Consider the following 17641-nt stretch of genomic DNA (forward strand, 5'->3'; position numbering starts at 1 on the left):
ATTCAAGTTTAGTCAGTCTGGCCCTGCCTAGAAGAAAGCTTTGGATTGTTTCAAGCCTAAACAGAATCACAGCAGCACTCTCTGGAAAGTCATAAAATCAGAGGGGGCAAACTTGTGTACTGACTTCTGGGCATCGTTTGCCCAGCAAACCCTAAAGAACCCTAAAAAACCCTAAAAACCCAGACCTCCAGGGCTTGCTGCAGTGCCCCTGAGAGCTCCTCCAGCCTGAGACATCCCAGCAGGGGCAGTTCCATGGGGCTTTTCTAAAGCAGCTGTTTTCCTGCTGGGAGGGCTCCCAAAGCCCTCTGACAGCCCATCTCCAAAGCAGGGCGGCTGTGCCTCAACCTGGCTGAGACCTTCCCTGGCCTCCCCACACCCTGCCCCAGCCCTTGTGCCACTGTGTTTAATTCAGGTGTTCCAGCACATGGAAAATGGGAGAACTCCCTTCTCAGGCTCGTCAGAAGTTAAAGAGCTGCCACTCTCATTTCAGGGGCGTTTCCAGCAGGACTAGGAATTGATGGCTTCAACGTGACTGGAATTTGCAAACAACAAAAATCCCTCAGCACTGAAAGGGAGCAAGAGCAGGTAAGTCATAACAAGAATCATACAGTAAAGACAATTTTAAGCACCAGTGAGTGGCAGAAGAACATTTCTCTGGAGGAGCAGTGTGCAGTGGATCAGGCTGGTGCTCCGCCTCTGAAGGGACGCTGTCTCATCAGAACATGTTTACCCTTCCACTTATCAATGGGTGACAGTGGGGAGGCCTCTGCCAGAGATAACAAATTCCTGGAAATGTCAGGGCCCCCAGAACACCCAGCCCAGGCACACAGAGCTGCTCCTGGAAGGAAAGGGCACACACAACTGGAAGTGCTAAGCAGGAGCTGCTCAGCAGGATCAGCCAAGATCAAACCACTTCAACATTCAGGCCAAAAGCTAATGCAGTTTAAGGTCCCTTGAAATGTTATGGATACCATCAACAAACACGGCAAGAGTCACTCATGAAAATGCATTTCAGCTTCATGCACAAAAAATCACTCAGCTCTGTTTCAGACTTCTTCAAAGACTGTGAACCCAATTGTTTGTTCCCTGAGGACCCAGGGCTTTCACTGCAACTACACATCTGCTTAGTGTTTCCTATTCTTCAGCATCACAAGGAGTTTTTCTTAGACCTTGGATGGTTCACTCAGCATCTGTGGGCCAGGGATCTCCTGAAGCCCACTGGAGATGCTCTGCAGAGCCGAGGGCAGTGCCCGGGGCAGGGATCCTGCTGGCACCCTTGGGTTCTGTTCCAAATTCAGAAATGGCCATTGAGGTAGAGAACACACTGACAGGAGATGCCAGCAATGCACTAATGCAGAACCAGGGCTGAATCCAGCCCGACCCCATTACAGCTGCAGGGCAGGCAGTGCTCTCCCTGTCCTGACACAAACTAGAGTTCTGCTCTGTGTGACTTGGCTTCCTCAGGACAGATATTTTACAGAAAGATACAGTTTTACTGTACTGTAAACATCATTTGACAATTACAGGTCAAAGTATCCTCACTTATTGCTTTAAGTGAAACTAAAAGTAGTCAAATTCACACACACACACAGAGGGAAAAGATTCATCATGTGTGAATCACCACAGCTCTGGGGAACACAGCACAGAAATCATGTCTGCAGTGGAGACCTTACCAGAAGATGCAGTGTGTTTTCTCATCCAGAGCCTTCTCCTGCAGAGCATGTTCTCCTTACAATTGTGCTTTTTTTCTTGAAGAACCAGAGCTCAAGCAATTTTGAGATACTTTGCATTGCTGCTTAAATGTTTTGCACTTCTTCTGTTTGTTTGCAGGCAGCCGGGACGCCCCAACTCATTTTCTAAGGTTATTTAAATTCTTCTTTATTTGTTAACAAATTATGTTGTTGCACAACACATTGGCATGTGAACCCTTCAGAAAAAGGGAGAGGCACAACTGGGCCCAGGGGAATTAGGAAGGAGCTCCAGTGACCTCAGCAGAGTTACACAAAGGGCAGCTCTATTGTGCCAGTGCTGGCTGAAGGAACATTTCTGTGTGTCAGGGCTCTGCACAGGGCCTCACCTTCCAGGGCAGTGTCTGGGGCTCCATTTCACACAACAGGGACACCTTTCCATCCATCTGGGCATTTGGTGCTGCGCTAACAGCCCTAAGAAATGCGCAGTTACATTTACAGCAAACTTGCTAACACTGTGTGTTACTGCAGGACTCAAACCCAGGCATTTCCACACATGATCCACCCGATGAAAATGCTCCTCTCTTCTCTGCCATTCCAAAAAACCAGGTCACTAACTGTTATAAAACAATTGCCTTCAAAACTCCAGCAAAGGCCCTGAACTTTCTGTGCAGACCAAGTCTCAGCCACATGCCCTGGGCTGCATGGGGAATATCCCTTTGGAAAACCCCAGCCTGCTGCTTTAACTTTGCAGAGCTCAGCAAACAAAATCCTTCCCTGCAATCTGGAGAAATCTTCTAAACTCTGTCTGTGAGATTTCAGTTACATAATGGAAACATCTCAGAAATCCAGTGCCCAGGGAAAGGGGAGGTTATGGAGGTGGTGTTCGTTCTGCACCACTAAAAGTACAAACCTATTCACACCAACATTAAAGCAGAAACATTCAGATTTTAAAGCACACTGAGGCCTTGGAATTGCCTCTCTGTTTATCTGTTCAGGCCCAGTATTGGAAAATTATATTTCCCTCTTCAAGTCTGTAGCCATTTCAATAATAAAACAGAGGTTATGTAAGTGCAGAGAATTATGGAACAGTGTAAGTGGAAAGTACATAGTTTTAAATTTATTTGAATAGCTCAAATACAGCTGAACTGACATTATTCACACTTTCCAGTCTTAGTCAATACTGGATTGAAACCAAGCACAAGACATTTCAGGCCCAAAGGAGGTTTTTAAGAAAATTACAAGTACCTATATTTCCAGTTTACAATGCCTGTCTGGGAAAGCTCCACTGCCTAAGGGAACAGCAAGCTGCCTTCTCATGGGATCAAACAGCAGAGATGGGAACTAATTAAGGGCACCTTTGGATCAGCCTGTAAACACAGGGCAGGTTCCACCCCAAAGAGCAGAAACTGGATGCAAATAGCTGAGGTGTCCCAGGCAAGCAGGGCTGCAGAGCCACATTTCCCTCTGCAAACTCATTTCTAACCTGGGCAGACACCAGCTGCAGGCCCAGCTCCGCATTCCTCCCACACCCAGGGCTGGAGCTGTGCCTGCACAAGGAATGCAGCGCAGAAATGAGCTCCTTATCGGCCTGGCAGATCTTGTTGGGTGATGTGATGCCCGTGGGGCTGCCAGGGCTCCAGTGTGGGACATGGCACGCAGCCTAGCTCCAGAGCTCCAGACTGCAATCCAGGGCACTTGGAATAAGGCTAAACTGCCTTCTAAAGCATAAGAAACTGCTCCTGATTCAGGGATACCTGGATATATCTCTGTTACAAAGAATTTTCATCAAAGGAAAAGTGAAGATCCCAGGTTTGTACAAGAATGAGTAAAAATGGGAATAAATTGTGCATGTCCAGACTCAGGGGCATTTGAAAGTCTGGCTATAAGAAAATAGATTTAATAATCATAACTCTTCCAGAGGGGAATACTAAACACAGAAATAAGGACAGGAGGTTTCTCAGGACAGCCCTCTGTGTCCATTCCCTCCAAATCAAGGGCAGCACCATGCACACAACTGCATATAGCAAATCTTTCCATCACTCCAAAGAGAGCCAAACTCCACCTTGGCTGTGGGTGAGATAAACCAGTTACGGCTCTTTCAGCTCCACACCAGCAGTATTTCACATTGTGCAGGGACAAAGACCTCCCAAATGCATGAAGCACAAAGAGCTGTGGAAACAAGCTCTTGATGTCTGCATTGTGGCTTTTGGAAATGTTGCCAGGGCTGGGACCCTCCTGGATGTTCCTCTCATTACTGTCCCCAAACAGAATGCAAACCTGCAGGATAAGGGTGCTATGCTCTGGTCAGGAATGGCAAAAGGACATGTTAAGGTAATTCACACTGCATTTTGTTCAGAGAAATATTTTCATAACAGCTGAGAAAAGAGTGTGTTGAATAGAGCATCTGCTGGTTTGAGAAAAAGAAATGCTAGCTAAAATCAAGGCCTTTGGCTACTTTAAGGCTTCCTAGGCAAGATTAAATCAAAATATTTCCTGTAAACATTCCCTCTTTTCATCAGCATGTCAGTTGTAGTAAGGAGAATGTGATCCTAATTCTCAGCATCCAAATCTGGGACAACTATAAAGTCAAATGTTTTCTTACTTTCACATAAACAACTGTGACTGGAAATATTTTCCAAAGCATGTTGCAAGTCAAGGTAAGTAAATCAGCTAGCAAACAGCACATTTTTAAAGGAAAAAAGTTTCTAAAAATGAATCAGGATTTAATAAAAACTGCCTCTGAGGTACGTAAGTCATGCCCACAATAGAATATTTTTCAATTTTCAACCCTGTATAGAGAATTTTAAACCAATAGCAGATGTAGGAAACAAAAGCAAAATTGTCCCTTATTCTCTGCTGTGCACACACACACAGATAGAAACAGGGAAACCAAGGAGAGGCTCTCAAACATTTTCCACAAGAAAGACAATTTGCTCACAATTCCTTCTCCCTTTAAATTGTTTCTGTGGCAACACATCTGGTGCTGCAGTTCTGGGCCAGAACATGAACTCCACTGCAAGAAGAAAGTGATGTTGTTGTTCTGCCTGCAGGATGTGAGCAGACAGGGGTCTGTGAGCACAGGGGTCTGTGAGCAGAGGGGTCTGTGAGCAGAGGGGTCTGTGAGCAGAGAGGGGTCTGTGAGCAGAGGGGTCTGTGAGCACAGGGCTCTGTGAGCACAGGGGTCTGTGAGCAGAGGGGTCTGTGAGCAGAGAGGGGTCTGTGAGCAGAGGGGTCTGTGAGCACAGGGCTCTGTGAGCAGAGGGGTCTGTGAGCAGACAGGGGTCTGTGAGCAGAGGGGTCTGTGAGCAGAGGGGTCTGTGAGCAGACAGGGGTCTGTGAGCAGAGGGGTCTGTGAGCAGAGGGGTCTGTGAGCAGACAGGGGTCTGTGAGCAGAGGGGTCTGTGAGCAGACAGGGGTCTGTGAGCACAGGGGTCTGTGAGCAGAGGGGTCTGTGAGCAGAGGGGTCTGTGAGCACAGGGGTCTGTGAGCAGACAGGGGTCTGTGAGCACAGGGGTCTGTGAGCACAGGGGTCTGTGAGCAGAGGGGTCTGTGAGCACAGGGGTCTGTGAGCACAGGGGTCTGTGAGCACAGGGGTCTGTGAGCACACGTACCCAGCCACCCCTTCTGCCTCCCCTGCACACAGAGCAGCAGCATGGAGGTTTATGCACAGCTCCAAACTGCAAGTCTTAAAGCATTTCAACAATGGTCAGAGGAAGCTCTCATGGTAAATACAGTCTACAAGCCAGGTTTTTTTTTAAATAAAATGATGAGTGCTTTGCTGCTGCTGTTCCTGCTGTGTGAATAAATCAATTATCCAGATGAGAGGAAAAGGTTCATTCCCTAATCATAAACAGAACTCTCCCTATGCAATGGAGCAAGGCTGATGTTGATCTCTTATCTCCAGCCCGGCACAAACACTGCTGGATCATCACCACCATTCACACCTGACCTGTCAGCGCCCAAAACCCCTCAAGCGTCTGTAAAACTCAGCTGCCCCAGGATGAGCAGCTACTCCTCACAGAATCACAGAATCACTAAAATTGGAAATCCCTCCCAGAACACCAAATCCAAGCTGCGCCCTGTCCCCAGCCAGAGCACTCAGTGCCACCCCCAGGAATTCCTGGGACACCTCCAGGGATGGGCACTGCAACCCTCCCTGGGCAGTTCCAGTGCCTGAGCCCCCTTCCACTGAAAAAACTCTTCCCAAAACATGCAGCCCTGAGCTCTTCAAGCTCTTGAGGACCAATAGACTTGACATTATGGAAATAAGGGAAGGGGATTTTTGCTACTTCATCAAGCAGATCAGGGATGGATTCACGGAAAGAACATGAGCAATAAAATGTCACTGACACGGTTACTGTCCCAATAATAGTTGCATATGTTCTCCATAAAATAGTTTTTATTATTTAATTTGAAACAGCTAAATTCACATCTAGAGCAGTTACATATAAATTGTTTGCTAACTACACTTAGGGTATTTCTGTATTAATGACAAGATCATCTCAGTGTTCTGATCTTCTCAATTAGTGGTGATTAAATGCCTTGTCTGTCTGAAAACCAAGTTTTTGCCCTGAAAAGTTGAACTGAATAAAAATGATAGTTTTCAGGCATTCTGTCTTTGAAGACATACTGGTTTAAAGCAGTCTGTCCTCAGGGAGAATAAACTGGCAGCAGAAATGGAAAAGTTGAAAAAAGTGGATAAGACCTGGTATTTCACAAATATGTGTGTCCCTGTTGTGCTTCTGCAGGCAGCATCCAGGGCTGGAACTGCAGCCAGGCCCCGAGCACCTGTAGCCAGTAAAGGCTGGCTGATGTCCTCTGCACAACTGGCTGTCCATAATTCTGGATTGTCACCAGCAATCACCTCCCAAAACCCAGTGCTGGCCAGCAACAGCCTGGATAATTCAGTCTGCTCCCTCAGCCTTTTGGCTAAGATCAAGTGTGCAGATTCAAATAATATTAAACCTACTATTTTACACAAATGATCTCCTTCTATTCCAGTCTTTCTATTTATTTCATCCAAATGGAACAGATTAATAACCCTTCAGGGACAGTTCCCCCTCCCTTCCCTTATCTTGGATAACTTTCTGCACCCAAACCTCTGCCTTGTCCTGGTGCTCTGTGACCCCACATTGTCACTCCTCAGACCCCTGAGGGACACATGAGGATCACAACTTTCCCCTCCCCTCAGACTGAGCCTGGTTTCCCTCTCCAGAGTGGCTCTGGTCCATCTCTCGGACTCTTTATGAGACATTGCAAAGGAGCATTTGTGCAGGAATCAATTAGCTTGGAAGGGAATAAAGTGGCACTGGTGGATGTGTGCTACAGGATCCCAGCTCGCTGCCTGATTGCTCCACAGGAACCCAGGGCTGGGGAGAACACTGTGGAGCAGCTGTGCAGCTGCTCCTTGTCCTGGCAGAAGGAAACCATCCCATCTTCCCCTGTCCCTTGGGGAATCCATTACACAGCTCCATCCTGGGCTCCCTCCCCGCAGCCAGAGCACCCTGCAGCTCCTCCAGCACAGAGCCCTGGCCCAGGATGAGCCCTGCCAGCCCACGGGAGCCCTTCCACTGCCCCAGAGGGATCCAGGCTCTGACTGAAGGGAATGCTGCCAGGTTAATGTGCACACCAGTCACACGTGTTCATCTCACACATTTCTCTCCACACCTGGGGCACAAAGGGGCTGGGCTGCCCCTCCACGACAACTCCAGCCCATTCTGGCAGGGTTTGTGCAGCTTTTCCTGTGTGCTACACGTGGTGCTTGTGTCAGTCACTGTGCAGGAGCCAGAGCAGCAGCAGGGAAGGGATGAACTGAGTGACACAGGAATAAACAGGGAGGAGCTCCTCACTGCACTCCTTCAGCCACAGCATCTTTGCTGAGCCTCTCCATCCAACATGCAATATTCCCTCAGACATATATTGCACTGTTTACTACTCTTGCAAATGATCTTCTTCTGCTTTTATTGGTTTTAATTAAGGGCTCAAAAAATAAAAGTAAAGCACCTCATCAATAGGTGTAGCTCCCATTTTGCAGCTGTGAAAACACAGGTAAGGACAGATTAACTCTTGATCCCAGCAAAGGAAATGACTGAATCAGGAGTTTGAGTACTGGTGTTGGTTCAATACTCAAGAAATGGCTCCAGAAACATACAACCTTATTTTTCAAACTCCTTCAAGTTTCTTTGGTTGATTAACAACTCTACTCCATATGGCCCAACTTATTTAAAACACTTTTTAACAGGGGAAATTAAACTCTGTCTGAATCAAAATGCAACTGGGCTGTGACCCAAAACCTCAACTTGTATTTACACGAATAAGCAATAAAAAAAAAAAAAAAAAAAAAGAAGGCAAATAAAATGTAAGTCGTTGCACAGACAAAGAAAGTTAACTAAAATACAGCCAGAAAATATACCCAGCTCATGCAACAACACCTCCAAAAGGCAAGCTCTATGGGATGGCATGAACCTCATCCTGCTCCTCGCAGAGTCCCACCTGCCCCAGCCAGGTGCTGTCCTGCCGCGAGTTCCTTCACCCGGATAAAAAACTACCGAGCCTCTCTGCGCGGCGGCAGCTCTGCAGGAACCCGGGCATCCTCTGAGGCTTGCCCACGGACAGCCCAGGTGACCGCATCCCCCCAGAGGTGACCGTGTCCCCGCAGGTGACCGTGTCCCCGCAGGTGACCCATCCCGGCTCCGGTGTCCGTGTCCCCCCCAGCCGGTGTCCCCTGCCGGCACCGCACTCTCCCCTGCGGGCAGTGCGGGTGCCCCGCGCCCTCTCCGTGCCCAGCTGTGCCCAGCTGTGCCCTACCTGTGTGCCCCCTGCGCTGGGGCGGCGGGCGCGCAGCGCGGCTCGGCTCCGCTGCCGTGGCGGCTGTCGCGGCTGTCGCGGCTGTCGCGGCTGTCGCAGCCGGTGCGGAGGGCCCGGACAGCCGCCCTTATCGCCGCTTATCGCCGCTTATCGCCGCCCAGCCGGGCTGCGCTTCCAGGAAGCCGCGGCTCCGGAGCGCTCGCTTGCCGCTGGACGCCGAGCGCTCCGCGCCGCTCGCTGCTCCCCTTCGCTCCCCTCCCTCCCTCCCTCCGTCCCTCCCTCGCTCCCCCTCCGACCCCCCTGGCGCTGGCAGGGGGGCTGGGAACGCGCCCGCGGCTCCGGCTCATGCCGAGCCGGCGGTCACGGCCCGGACCCTCTGCTGCTCATTGGGAGCATCCCGGGCGCCCTCTCGCTCATGGAGCTGCGGCTGCCGCAGGGCAGCCGGACCGGGACCCTCCCTGCGGCCCGGTGACGCCCCCGCTCCCGTTCCCCAGCGGGACACCCTCCCCGCGGCCCGGTGACACCCCCTGCCCCCGGACCGGGACCCTCCCTGCGGCCCGGTGACACCCCCTGCCCCCGGCCGGACACCCTCCCCGCGGCCCGGTGACACCCCCTGCCCCCGGCCGGACACCCTCCCTGCGGCCCGGTGACACCCCCTGCCCCCGGCCGGACACCCTCCCTGCGGCCCGGTGACACCCCCTGCCCCCGGACCGGGACCCTCCCTGCGGCCCGGTGACACCCCCGCTCCCCTGCCCCCGGACCGGGACCCTCCCCGCGGCCCGGTGACGCCCCCGCTCCCCTGCCCCAGCTCTCACCCCCTCTGCTCGGGCCGCTTCTGCCGTGTCCGGATCCCGCCTGTCCCACCTTCTTCTGCCATTGCTCCCTCCTCCTCTGCCTCACCCCACACTGCCTCCTCACCGTCCTCTAAAGGTTCCCTCCTCTTCCAGCCCTCGGTCATACAACGCTCATCATCATCATCATCATCATCATCATCACCATCATCATCATCATCTTCTTAATCTTTCTCTCATTGCCTCCTGCCTTCCCCATCCCGCCCTTCCACAGCTTTGCTGTTCTGGGAGATGTCATTTGCTCCCTTTGATTCTCTGCTGAGCAATCCTGCTCGAGTCCTTCCTGCTGCACCCACTGCTGACCTCCTCCTGCTCAGGTGCTGCTCCTCGGGCACGATCTCCCCTCTGCCGGCCCTCGAGACCCCTTCCAGGCAGTCCTAGCATGAGGAGGTGAAGCTGCCATGTGGAAGCAGCCTGGGATCTCCCTGCTCCTCGTCTCACCCCAAGAGACTCACGCCTCTCCCCTGAACAATGCCTGGCCAGGCCTTTAGCAAACACCCCACACAAACCTGTCCCTGCCTGGGCACAGCTCCTTGGCTGCCTCTGTGCCTCATCCATTTTCCATTTTCCCCTGGTTCCTAGCAGCACTTCCCCGTGCTGACTGACGGACAGCACAGGCAGCCAGACACTCCCCAAAATGAGCTGAGTGCACGGAATTTGGCCATGCCCTTACCATAACTTCATTAGTAATGGTGTTTTCTTCCCTTTGCACCATCCAGCACACACATCCTGAAACTCACCCCACTGCAGGAGGCTGAAACACAAAGTGAAGCTCCCAAAGCTCCAGCTGATCAGAGATCCCATAGCAGAGCCTCTCAGGGCAGGGTTACTGCTTCCCTTCCCAGTTCTTTATGCAGTTGGTCAGGATTTGTATTTTCCTGTGCACATGTTTAAAGGAAAGTCTGGAAGGGGGCAGAGGAAGATCTCTTGGACAGCTGAACATGCTTGTGAGGAGAGGCATGAGGGAACTGGCACACATGAAAGTGAGAGCAAAACCAGATGGAATTGTCTGAGCCAACGATTCGAGCACCCTGGGTTTTATTTGTGTCAGAAAGAACTGTGCTGACATGCAAGCAAAAGTGGGTTTCACACCAGGTCTTCAAAATGCTTGGGGCTTGGAGCCCTGCAAAGGGCAGTGATGGAACACCACGGGTGTCACAGCTGGGGCAAAGCAAGGAGATGCAATCCATGGCTCTGAACAGGTGAGTACCTGACAGTACAGTCATTGTAACTCTATGAACTCTGGGCTTGATTTTCCTGGCATTTGGGGGGTTGTGGTCACACCCACTGAGTGCCTGGAGAACCCTGCCCAGCAAATGCCACTGCAGCTGTCCTGGAGAACCCTGCCCAGCAAATGCCACTGTCCTGGTGCCCGTGGGGTGTTCCAGGCTGCCGAGGCACACAGGCACTGCTGGGGCTGGGGCACACAGGCACTGCGGGGCTGTCCTGCAGCTCAGGACAGTGCTGGAACACTGCTGGCACTGCAGCAGGGCCCTTTCCCCAGTGCTGGCCCCACAGCAGGGCAGAGCACACTGGGACAAGCTGAAATCAGCTGGATTTGTGGGAGGACATTTGTCACAACACCAAATCTCTGCAGGAGCCCTGTGCAACCAGTTGCCCAAAGAGCCATTGCTGTTAATGTCATTTCCTCCCAACCATGAGCCTCTGAACAAAATCCACAGAGCAGCCCCTCAGCAAACACCAAGGACTACGGTTCCCTCACTCCTGGTGCAGATGTCCCCGTTTACTTCAGCTGAGGAATGGCTTTATGTGTTTTTATTCCAGTTTACTTTTTATGATCTTCATTTGCTGTGTCTTCATCTGGTGTGTTTATGTGGCTGGTGCTTGGTTTTCATTATTTTTAACTGCATTTCAGATCATTTGCTCTATGGTTTTGTTCACATTCTCCTTTTCCACGAAATTCTAATAAAACACTTGGCTACAGATTTCCCAAATTGAATACTGATGTTTAGTGCAGCTAATTATGCAGCAGAGTTCAAAGTGAGTTCTATAATGTAACAATTTACATATTCCTGAAAACAATGGACACAAACCTACAAATTATTGCTACAAGCTAGTTTCACATTCTTCTGGAATTTCCTTTAGAAATACATATGTTTAGTATTCTCACGCATATGAAAAGCAGTAAATACGGCATTGCTGGCACCATTATAATATTTACAGTGAGAAAATAAAACACACTCTGATGTGTCTCAGACCTAAAGGGACATTAAAAAATGCCAGTATGTTTCCTCAGAGATCTCAGCGTGCTTCAGAAAACCCCTTCCCAAATTCAGCCACTCAACATCCATCACTGTAAGCCAACAATAAACAAAGATAATTTTACAGCAAAGCATTCACCGGGGCTTCAACAACATTAAACATTCAGTGCTTCAGCATCACCAGTGTTCTGGCATAACTAGATTAATCATAACTTTATTGTTTAAATCCTGAATGAAGTTACTTTTGTTTGTTTTCTAAATGGACAGATTACAGGCAGCCAACCAGCAGACCAGCCCAGCCTCCTCAAGAAGATCCAGACTAAACTGACTTTTAGAAAGGCTGCTGTAAACCAGAGCTCTGTTTATAAAAGCAAGAGCTAAAACTCAGTAGCTGGGCCCGTTGCTGTGATCCTTTGCACCAGGCTGACTTGCAGGGACAATAATTCTTGCTGCTCCTAATGCAAGCAATATGTATGCCAACATTTGCCTGTGGCTCCACCCCACCCCTTTGTAGTTTGTATTTTTTTTAATTTTAGAATGTTACTTACATCTTCATAATGATCTGCACAGAAGTGGATTCTCTCTCAGCCCACTGATACATTGACCAGGCGCTTTCATTGCTGTAGCACAACAAACTGCAGAGCACGTTCCAGCAAACCATCCCTGCACAGAGCATTTGCTCTGAGCCTCTGAGGGGGGGTTATTGTGAGCTGGAACTGTAAATACACATCCCAGCTCCAAGCACATGATTATTTTTCCCTCTTTGTGCATCTATCACTACTGGAGTTTTTAGTTCCTGGTATTATAGCTCAGGAGGGAAGCTAACAGACCTGCCAACAGAAGCAAAGAGCATCTTCTAAAACCTCAACACAACTGGGACAGTGGCTGAACTCACAGAATTCAGTATTTCCAAATGTGACATGCATGGAAAATTGGAATTACTTTTCAAGTCTCCTTGGCTTGTACTTTTGTAGTTTTACTTAAGACCACTGCCCCAGCACTATCTGGTTAATAAACAGGGGCGAGTGTGTTGCACTAATGTGTATATATCTGACTGTTTTCTCTCTGGGGTCTCACAGGGATGTTGGCTTGTTTGTGTGTGGACACATAAAACACTGAGACAAAAAAGCCTAAATTAATCTGATCATCTAATTACAGTAAAAATTTCATATTTCTCTAAAAAAACTTGTTCCTTATAGTTGTTTTACATTTTTCCAAAGTGTTGATAACTTCATCATATGATTACAACAAGAAGTCTCCGACAAATCAAAGAAATCAAACGAGTGTGCACCATCCCTGGGAACGCTGTCCCATCCCTGGAAGCGTCCCGGGCCAGCTGGGATGGGGCTTGGAGCAGCCTGGGATAGCAGAATTTGTCCGTGGCACGGGGTGGAATGGGATGAGCTTTAAGGTCCCTTGCAGCTCGAGCATTCTGTGATTTTGTGAGTCACATTTTAAAGCACGGTGACAGTAATGTGACACAGCCAATACAAACACAGGTAAGGCTGTGGGAGCGGTAAATGTCCTGGGCAGTCTGGTGCACCAAGGCCGCTGCTGTAATTAATTAACGGTGTAAATAATTAACGGTGTAATTAACGGTGTAATTAACGGTGCAATTAACGGACGCCGCTCCGGCGGCAGCAGCCCCGGTGACGGGCACAGCGCGGGCACGGCGCCCTCTGGCGGCGGCGGCTGCCGCTGCACCGCGGGGCGGACGGTGGCGACGGTCGCGACAGTCGCGACAGCGGCGACCCCGCGCCATGGACACGGCCAGGCCGCAGCGATTCCCTTCCCAAGCGTCCGATGCTCTTCTCAAGCACTGCGGCGCTGCCAGCTCCTGCTCTGTGAGCGCTCCTGCCTGACTCCTGTGCCATCCGATAACAATTCAGCCTCCACAAACAATGCCTCATTACTTCATAAAAGTTATCATTATTTTTGCTATCATTATATATGCAGGAATCATTGGCAAAATGCATTCACTGTCTCAGTGAGGCACGGCAGCAGTCCAAACTCACAAAGGGAGGCCAAAATATCACCCCGTGCTCACCCAGCACACCTGGGGGACAGGGACACCGCACAGCACGGGCCACTCCAGCGGGGACACCAGGCACTAGAACAGGAGCTGGTGCTCATAAAACTGGGGAGTCTACAAAGCCTGCTTCACTGTAATTCTGAGCTCTATCAATCACCATTCATGTAAAAATGTTCCTTTGTGGCAAAAGGTACAAGGGTTCCTTATTCAGTGCTGGCACAGAAGTGTCACTTATGTCACATTTACTGGGTGACAGTCACTGGCAGAGGGCAGAGCTTTCTTCGCAAGTAGCCATAATATGTTTTCCAGATAAGCATAACAGCAAAGGCTTTATTCCAAAAGGCTTTTTAAGCAGAGCTTTTTATCTAAGAATATGACAAAATTTAAATCCCAATCCCAAACTTCCCGAACGAAGTTTAAAGTAAATTTTACAACAATTATTCCTTTGATTTGCCCTCCCCCCACCAAAATTCTTGACCAGGAATACACAGTGAATAGTGGAAAACCAAGCAGGAAATGTTCACGAATTCTTCTGTGTAAAGAACCCCTGAAGTGTCACCCATGGAGCTGGACAGCTCAGCACCAGCGTGGCTCCTCTGAGCTCTCCGGGCAGGGGAGTTAAATCATTAAACCCCACACGAGAATTAAATCATTAAACCCCACACGAGTGCAAGTGTGAGGTGTCAGCTGGGCTCAAACTGCCCTGTTTAAATAAGGGGGAATTCCAGAGGAATTCAGAGTCATTGGACACGAATGGATTACTACATGGAGGGGAAGAGAAAGCTTTAAAAGTTTTTCATTATTTTAGTTAGAAACCTCAGAGAATTTAAATTAATGTATCAGTATCAGCTTTTGACTTGCTAGGAAAGTATTTTCAAGAAAACCTCATGAGTTTATTGCTGGACCTAGTTTATAACTGGATTTATAACACACCTGAAACAGATGTTTCTTTCACAGGCAGCATGGCATGAAAACAACCTTTCCCATAAAGGCAGACAAAACAAAAGTACAAAACTAAAGAAAACTCCCCAACCCCAGGAAACTAAAATATTTTATTGGAAAAGATCTCATATATGAGCTTTAAAAACAATCAATTCATTTTGTCACAGACAGGTAAGTAAATATTGCATCAAAGTAACAATTAAAGGTTCCTGGAAGAGGAGTGAGGAAGAAAAAACTGCTGCTAGTTGTCCTGACAGGAAAGAAGAAAGCAAAGGCAGAAACAGAGCAGAAAAACTCGTTACTAACTCAACTCTTGTTCCCCCCCTCAATAAAATCAAATTTTAAAAACTCCAACAAACAAATAAACTAAAAACCCACCCCAAAATAAAATCCTATAGCTGTCACAATTTCAGGGTAAGCAATAAATTTTTTTATTACACGAGTGCTATTTAAATACTCCTGTTATTATAAATGAGCTGAGTTGCCATGCCCTGAGCCTTGCTCCTGTGTTTGTGTGGAGTGTTGGTATGGAGGGTGCTCCATGGAGATCAGTTGTACAAAGCTCCCCTGCTCAGATTCTCCCTCTCTGAGGCAGCATCTGTGAACTCACAGTTCTGCCTCAGGATCAGCCCCATCAGCAGAAAGGTATTCAGTGTATTTCCCTGCATTCATGGGCACTTCTACAATATTTCTGCATTTGTGAACATCAGGTGCCTTCATGGCAGCACTGGTTTATCTGCATCCTTCACTTACCAAGGAGAGGGCAAAAGCAATTTGAGGTCATGCTGGTCCCTAATTTTCTGAAAACGGAGTATCCAAGTGTATACACTGCTGTTGAAAATGCTTCTTTGTAGGGAAATGTAACTGGGACACAAGATTAAAGTATCAAAATTGCAGAAGGTATCAGAGCCTGTAAGTACAGAATTTATTTTTTAAAGAAAGCAGGACCTTATTATCATTTTAAAAATAAAGCTTCTCTTTTTCCCTTTTAGTTTTCTCTCCCCATCAGAAAAACTCTCCAGCCTCTCATCAACTCCAAGACAAGATCAGATTACAATCTCGTACATCTAACAATCACTCCTGTGAGCTGGCATTGACAGTGTAAATAAAGACTACTTTATGTTAAATATGAAGTCAGCATAAGCCCTGAACTATGCAATAAAAGATTAGGTGGATCATCAATAACAGTCAATCTATGCTGACAGAAATTTTCTGTGCTTTGTACTTGGAAGTACCCTCTGAACTCCCAGCAGGGCTGTATGGAATACAACAATTAAAATGTGGGAAATCTGGGACAGGGAAGCAGCATCACGGCACAATCTCAGTATACTGCATGGTGGACCTAAGTGATGGAATTTCTACACCAAAACAAACAAAGTAAAAATAAAGGCCTCCCAAAAAAGTTCCCCCAGCTGCTCAGAGATCAGGAAACCCAACCTGTCTTTCAACTTCACAGAAACAGAATGTGCCATGAATAGCTTGATCAGGTCTGAATCACAGGTTGTACAGAACTTGTGACTAAAATAGCTCTTTAAGCTTACCTTGCAGCAGGCACAGAGAGCCTGCCTCCCTCCCCACCTTTATCTGAGATCAAATTGTTTATCACATTCCTTCCCCATACGTCAGCTCCTTGTGATGAAAGCCAGCCAGTGATTAATACATTTTATGAGGTTGGTTCCAGTGACTTGAAATGAATTAGCCCTGACTCCTCAGGCTCGCTCCCACACCCACTGCCTGGCACTCCAGCCACGCTAGGAATGCACAATGGAAAACAAATTATCTTAGGCGATACCTCATAAATCTATAGCAGTAAAATTAACTGCACAGCGGCTCCAAGCAGAAATCAGCTTTAGGAGGTTCTTCCTCCCTTTCTCCAGGAGAAAAGAGCCAACCCAACAGCTTTAAAGCCCCAGACAAATCACTGTTCCCTTGTCTCTTGCACTCTTCTCCGCGCTCAGTTCATTAAACAGAGCTGTAGAAGACAGATATGGAAAGCAGTCCAAACTCTTTTCAATGTTATAATTACAAAGTGACAGAATAAGAGGTTTTATCCTGGTCTTGCTCTCATAGCTGTAATCTGCCTTCTACTGCACCAGGATCACAGATTCTATCAGAATTTACAGGCTGAATTTTCCATGTGTCCTTCTGCAGTGTAAAACCAAAACATGCTGGATAAAGGATGAGAAGACTTGAATCAGCCTAGACACCGTCTGGCAGCAAACTATACTTAACTATTAACAATATCCTCTGTGCTAATTACAGCTTGTCTTGAATCGAGTGAGAGCTGCAATTCCTTTGCCTTTGGCGTGATGGGAGGAAGATCAACTGCACAAAAATCAGCACCGACTTAGGAGTGATTCAGCACTGGATGCTTTTTATTTAATTACTGACTACCAAGTGAGACTTGAGAAGTGACTAGACACCCGCGGCGTGCCTCAGGTGCAAGGCATTGTTTGAGCTCCCATCACCGCCATCCGCACAGATCTACATGATGAAACCTCACACTGCGTTCTCCTCTACCAGATTTATGGATGATGGAGAGACCTGTAATTCAAAGGTCTGTTGACATAATGAGATTAATGTACATGCTTTCTTCTTGTCCATACACGTGACAAGTCTTTTTCTTTCAGGCAGTTTACAATCTCTGGGGTTTGTACCTTTGTCAGGGTAGCTTAACTGGCCTTTAAATGAAATTGATCTGTCTCAGAATTAATACAATATGGAAGGTTAGCTCTGACGTTAGCAGATCCCGCAATTTTATTTGTGACTAAAATGGAAACAAGCTCCATGAACACCTTTACAGGTGGACACAGAGCCACATCCTGAGAGGAAGACTTCCACTTTTGGCCTGACCAAGGTTTATTTATGCAATGTGCAAACATCAACTAACACTGGTGTGCTCTGTGTGTTACATCCGTGAGACTCCGAGATCCCTGAATCACAGAACTTGGGCTGGAAGGGATCTTTGTCCGGAGATTGCTCAGCCCAGCCCCAAGCTCGGTGTCTGAGGGGTCGGAGCCTGCAGGGCAGCCTGATCGGTGGCTGCGGCGCTGTGAGGGGCGGAGGGCCGGGGGATGGCGGCTCCTCAGGGCTGTG

At 48.4% G+C, this 17641-nt stretch overlaps 1 protein-coding gene across 3 annotated transcripts in view; it reads right to left on the minus strand.

Moving 5' to 3' along the window:
- Nucleotides 1–8595, minus strand: part of RIPOR3 (RIPOR family member 3) — a 40192-nt gene extending 31597 nt beyond the window's left edge. For 2 of the 3 annotated variants that reach the window (XR_009419275.1, XM_059480685.1), the window contains exon 1: nucleotides 8499–8595. The gene's annotated coding sequence lies outside the window, so the exon portion shown is untranslated. Of the gene's footprint in view, nucleotides 1–1673; nucleotides 1711–8498 lie in introns of those variants that run through there. The other variant, XM_059480686.1, reaches the window with a different exon arrangement.
- Nucleotides 8596–17641: the final 9046 nt, after the last annotated feature.

The sequence above is a fragment of the Ammospiza nelsoni genome, chromosome 12 (assembly GCF_027579445.1).
Source record: "Ammospiza nelsoni isolate bAmmNel1 chromosome 12, bAmmNel1.pri, whole genome shotgun sequence".
Classification (NCBI taxonomy): domain Eukaryota; kingdom Metazoa; phylum Chordata; class Aves; order Passeriformes; family Passerellidae; genus Ammospiza; species Ammospiza nelsoni.